The sequence below is a fragment of the Nomascus leucogenys genome, chromosome 1a, assembly GCF_006542625.1.
Source record: "Nomascus leucogenys isolate Asia chromosome 1a, Asia_NLE_v1, whole genome shotgun sequence".
Taxonomy (NCBI): domain Eukaryota; kingdom Metazoa; phylum Chordata; class Mammalia; order Primates; family Hylobatidae; genus Nomascus; species Nomascus leucogenys.
The window spans coordinates 37,147,482-37,153,481 of NC_044381.1; the positions used below are offsets into that span (position 1 = coordinate 37,147,482).

The 6,000-nt window shown below is 50.2% G+C and overlaps 1 long non-coding RNA gene across 1 annotated transcript; it reads left to right on the forward strand.

Annotated features, from left to right (window-relative positions):
• The first annotated feature begins 1,280 nt into the window (after positions 1-1,280).
• Positions 1,281-5,375, forward strand: LOC105738470. The gene is made up of 5 exons (XR_001114274.2): positions 1,281-1,476; positions 1,812-1,937; positions 4,480-4,537; positions 4,651-4,786; positions 5,301-5,375. It is a non-coding gene; the product is annotated as an uncharacterized LOC105738470 (long non-coding RNA).
• Positions 5,376-6,000: the final 625 nt, after the last annotated feature.

Consider the following 6,000-nt stretch of genomic DNA (forward strand, 5'->3'; position numbering starts at 1 on the left):
GAAGGGACAGAGAAGGACAAGGAAAGGGAGGGAGAAACACAGGAGACAGCAAGTACAAGGGAATTGGCGCTTTTTTTGTAACTAAATATTGGAAGTTGCAATGGATTGAATGTTTATGTCCCCCAAAAGTCATGTGTTGTTAGCCAAATTCCCAGTGTGATGATATTAGGAGGTGGGGCCTTTGTAAGATAATTAGGTCATAAGGGTGGAGCCCTCAGAATGGGATTAGTGCCCTTTTCAAAGGGACCCCAGGGAGCTCCATCATCCTTTTTCAACCATCTGAGGACACAACAAGAAGCTGGCAGTCTGCAACCCTGAAGAGGGACCTCAGCAAAACTGGACCATGCTGATACCCTGATTTCAGATTCCAGCCTCCAGAACTGCTGGAAATACATTTCTGTTATTGGTGAGCCACCCTGTCTGTGGCACTTTCTTATAGCAGCCCTAACTGACTCAGACAGGAGAGACAGCCTGTCACTTTGCTATATTCTCTTAGTCAGAAGGGAAGTCACTAACCGCTTTATGGTTACACAAGGGCATGAATCCCAGCAGTGAGGTTCACTGCAAGCTGCTGTGCATGCATGCAGCCTACCACATAGGCTGGGATGAGACACCTGGGTCTGATTCTAAATATAACAGGAAACCATTGGAAGGCTTTATGCCACAGGATGACCATATATGAGTTTCATTTTATGTTAGCCCTCTCATGGCGCAGAATGAGAAATGAGGCCCAGAGTGGAAGTAACTTTTCCAATATTACACTGGTGGAACCCGGGCATGTCTTCAGTTTAAATCTGTACTGCATCCCATCCATCCTTATAATTCTTCCTTCTCTTGAGTTTGCGCAGTTGTTACTTGTGACACCAACCTATGAGTGTTACGAGAATTATCTCATGTATGCCTGATGATGTCTCTGGGAAGCAGATGCTGGGATGATTTGCATTGTGCAGGTTGGGAGACTGGAGAGGCTCTGAGAGGTACAGTGAGTTTTCCAGGGCACAGAACTGGTAAGAAAAAGAAGGGTTGGAACCCAGCTGTATATCCTCAAACCTGGGGCGCTTGCTGCATTTGGATTTTCCCAGAGGGGCGATGTTGGCAAAATTGTGAACAGTTAAGGAGATGACATAGAGGAAGAGGGTGAGCAGTCAATGGCTCAGAGAGACCTTTGAGGAGGGAGGTCTTTGAAGGAAGGGGCCGAGGTAATGGAACCCTGGAGAAGTGACCTAACTTCCTTGGTGATAGGTCCCAACAGAACTTAGAACTTTGATAACCAGCACTCGCATTCTAGAGAGAGCCCCTGTCCAGCTACCCGATGGGAGCCACTAAAGAGAATAAGATATTCTCCTGCTGTATCCCAACTTTCTGAGGCTCTGACCCCAGGAAAGCCCGGCACGAGAGCCTTTTCCATTGCTGCAGGCTTTCTGGTTCAGCACTCACTTCTGGCACCTCTGGCCATTTGGCAGGAAGTACCCAAAGGTAACACAGAGAAGTCCAGGCCAGGCCCATCCAGGCCAGGCCACAACTGTGATCCCACCTGGGCAGCCCCACACCCCTCCCCATCACCGTGTGTGTGGAGGGAGGCAGTGGAGGGCAGGCGAGGGATGAGCGTTGGGCCCTTCCTGGGCTGGAGCAGGTTGTTGGGTGTTGGAACCCCGGTGGGCCTGGCAAGATGGGAAGGTGAGTGCTGGATGAAGGACATTTCCCCAGATGTTATCCTTCGCTCCAGAGACTTCAACTCATTTCCTCTATGCAGTTGCCCACCTGTGCCTTATCTGGGGAGCAGAATTTCTAATGTGAGTTTCCCGCTGCAGTGATGGCCAGGCAGGGCCCTGATGTCTGATGATCTGGCTGCTGAGCATCATTTGTGCAGAGCTCCATGTGGGAGATCAGTGGGAGCTGGTTGATGGGTTCAACTCCTCCATCTTCCTAGACAAGGGGTAGGTGCACCATGCCACCAATAATGACCAGCACTGGTCTGGGGTGAGAGCAGGCATGGGTGGTGGTGGTGGTGGTGGTGGCGGTGGTGGCGGTGTCTCCACTGCCAGTACCATGAGATGAACAGCCCGGGTCCGGAGCCCAGTTTTGTATACAAGGACTCCTGGGGTCTCTCTAGCAGGGCCTTCCCACTAGAGTGGCCCACAGTTCTACCCCCCAGAAATCTGGGCTCCCACTCCTCCTCCACCTGCAAATTGGTAAGGTGGAAAGACACTTCACATACTTGTAGGAATATCAGAGAAAAGACTTTTCCATTGTTTTCATATCACACTAGGCCATGAGCATTTTTGCATGTTGCTACTGTTTTTGTTTTTTTAACCACCTGTCCCAGATATCTCATGTAAGAATCAGCTCCTCTGTCCTTCCAGACCTGCTCCAAGCCTTGGAAATCATCAGGCTTGATTGGTGGTTTATACACAAAAATGGAAGGGAGGTTGGTTCAGCTCTTTTTTATGTGTCTCTGCAGCTTGTCACATCCCAGAATGCATCATCTTAGCCCACTAGGCCCAGAGCCTTGGCCTCACCTGTCTTCACAATATTCCATAAGGAAGCCTTTTTTTTTTTTTTTTTTGCCACAGCAATTCTGCCTTCCAGTGCTGGTGGACCTGGATGTGATTCCATTCTGCTGCCATTTCAGCAGGGCTGCAGGGAACACCTTATATGTGTCCTATTAGAGAGCAGTGGTTTGCTAGGGCTGCCATAACAGTACCCAGATTGTGTGGCTTAAACAACAGAATTGGTTTTCTCACAATTCTGGGGCTGGAATTCTGAGACCAAGGTGTGGGCTGGGGCGGTTTCTTCTGAGGCCTCTCTCTGTGTCTTGCAGATGGCCGCCTTTTATCTCTGTGTTGATATTTTCTTTACTCTATGCCTCATTTTTGTTGTTGTTGCTGTTTTTTTTTTTTTTTTTTTTTTTCTTGAGACAGAGTCTTGTTCTGTTGCCCAGGTTGGAGTGCAGTGGCTTGGTGTCAGCTCACTGCAACCTCCACCTCCCTACTCTGTGCCTCTTTGTGCCCTAATCTCCTCTTCTTATGAGGACATCAGTCAGGCTGGATTAGAGTCCACCTCAATGAACTCAACCTTAATGACCTCTTTAAAGACTATGTCTCCAAATACAGTCACATTATGAGGTCCTGGGGGTTAGCACTTCAACATATGAATTTTGGGAAACATAATTTGGCTCATACCACATACTTATTCCCTACAGAAGACAGACTCCAGGCATAGGATTGCTTGGTGGAAGGATATGCGTATGAAAAATCTTAATCGCTTCAGCCAAATTACTTTCCAAAGAGGCTGTGGCAGTTGTGTTGCCACGGCAGTCTCTAATGGTGGCTGCTTCCCTTCATCCAGCCTGACAATGGGGGATGTCATTCGTTTACATTCCTGATAATCTGGTGTCCATGTGGCAAATGCCACCGTATGCTTCCTTTGCTTTTTAATTTCCCACTTATAGGCTTGAGCCACCTGTCAGTTGTTTGCCAGCCATTTGGATTTTCTCTTCCCCCAGTTGTCTGCTCATGTTCTTGTTGCTGTGACAGCCCGTCTCGCACCCTGGAACCTCCGGACATTTGCCCCTTTGCTGGATCTGAAATCCTCATAGCTCAGGTTCTCAAAACTGCCTTTATTGTAAAAGAAAGAAAATTAAGTGCCTTGCTTTGAAGTCTAAAGGACTCTCCTAGGGTGGGTGTTGTAGTCCATTTTGTGCTGCTGCAACAAAACACCATAGACTGGGTAATTTATAATGTACAGAAATTTATTTCTCACAGTTCTGGAGGCTGGGAAGTCCACAGTCAAGATGCTAGCATCTGGTGAGGGCCTTCTTGCTGCATTATCCCATGGCGGAAGGCATCACATGGCAGAAGGGCAAAGAGAGGGTGAGAGACAGCAAGAGGGGGCAGACCCACCTCCACGATACTGACATTAATCTACCCTTGATGGCAGGGCTCTCATGACCTAAACACCTCTTAAAGGTCCCATCTCCCAATATGGTCACAATGGCAACTACACTTCAACATGAGTTTTAGAGAAGACAAACATGCACACCGTAGCAGTGGATCCACACTGTAAACTGGTCTCTCAACTTGGTGGGGGCAGCGGGGTGGGGAATGAGGTTCCCCCAGATCCTCTCCCTCCATGCCAGAAGCAGACTAAGCTTCAGGTAGCTTAGGGGGAAGGTGATGCAGCCCTAGCTTTGGGCAGTTCTTAGTTCTGCCCTGTGTGACCTTGAGCAGCCATTTGACATCCCTAAGCATGTGTTTTCTCACCTCAACAATGGGGATGTTTTTTAGGACTCAATAGAGTGATGCTCTTCATACAAGCTCTTAATAGGGGAATGCTAACCTGTCTTGCTGTGGGCACTCACATCCCTCTTCACACACAAGTCCCCAAGGAGTTGGGGCTTCCTGGTCTGAGCTCTAGCCCACGATTCTCTTGGTGGTTTTGGTGCTGCCTCTGACTCTGTGTCCTTCCTTGTCCCATCAGTATGAAAATGAGTTAACCCTGCACCTGGGCGAGATCTGCACAATGTGGACCCCTCCAGGTGGGCACTCAGGAGCATATGGTGGCATCCCTGGACCAGGCTTCCAGGGCAGACACATACCTTACAGCACCACCTTCCTGTGTAACCACTGGGTCTTCATCTCTACCCCACAGTTCCTGGACTGGGTATTTAATAGGTGGGAGCCTGTCCCTTCCACAGCACAGTGGGGACTCTGCCACCAGCTAGCTGTGTGTCTCAGGAATTTTGCTGCACCTCTCTGAGCCTCAGTTTGCTCCTCTGAGAAGAAAGGTGGTAAGAAAATGAATCTCACAGGGTTCTTGCAGGGACTAAATGGGGTGAGCCATGGCAGGTGCTGACCTGGTGCTTGGCTCTGTGGAAATGGCTGCCAGATGTACTGTGGCTGTTACTTATTTTTTGAACATGAAGTAGCTCTCTGCCTCACTCGTGGCCTTCCTATGTTTGGGAAAGCATATGGAAAGCAAACCTGTTTTCCCACTTGTGAAGAGGGTTTGAATTTCCACATGGCTGATCCCTGTGCTGGGGGTACCCAGCACAGGGATCCCTGGGGGCTGGTGGAGGGGCCCTACGCTAACTCAGATATCTGGGAAAATTCTGGTTGTGGTTCATTCTTTCAACAAGTATACATTGAGCACCTACTGTGTGCAGGTACTTTTCTGCCTGCAGAAGGCACTCCCTAGGGATTGTCTGAATTCTGGCTGGGGAGTCATGGGTGCACTAGACATCATAAGCAGGCTGCGTCCACAGTATGTTGACACTGTGATGTCCTCCTGGCCTCTTCTAGATACACATGCATCCTGCCATATTCTGACAGGGATGATGGACCTCAGGATCAACCAAAAATGTCAGTGGACTTCAGGTCTAGAAGGACAGGCTCCTCTTTCCCCAGAACAGCTGGGGACATATGGGAGTCTGTGGCTGGGGAGGGGCTGGCAGAACCCTGGATCTCATACATCTTAGGATTCCCATGAGAGGGCTGAGGTCTGGGGGCTCCACGGAGCCGCCAGACCCTGTTCCCCGCGTAGTGAAGCGGCCCAGCTGCCTCGCTGCCCAGCTGCAGGAGATTGTAGCTGCGCTGGAGTCAGACGCTCCCTCGGGCGCTGTCCATGGTGGCAGGAGAGTGACGTTAGGGAGCACGGGAGTAGGTGAACAATCCCTTCCAGCTCGAGGCCTCGGTTTCCCTGTCTATCATCAGAGAGGGCTGGGCTCTAAGGTCCCTGAGCCTCCGCTGCCGTGACCGCCTCCTCTGGAGCCTAGTCTGACCCAGGTCCAAGTCCCATTTTGTGTGCACGCCCTGCTCCCTGGTGGACCCTGTTGGTACTGCAACGTGAGAGGAATGTGGTCGGGAGGTGGTCGGGGCCAGAGACCTTTTTGATGGGCTTTGGCTGTCTGCCTTCCAGGCAAATCTGATCAACTTCCAGGAAAGGAGTTAGGTAAGCAGCTGTGGCATTCACTGCGGGAGGTTGGGGGCGTGGAAGTCGGAG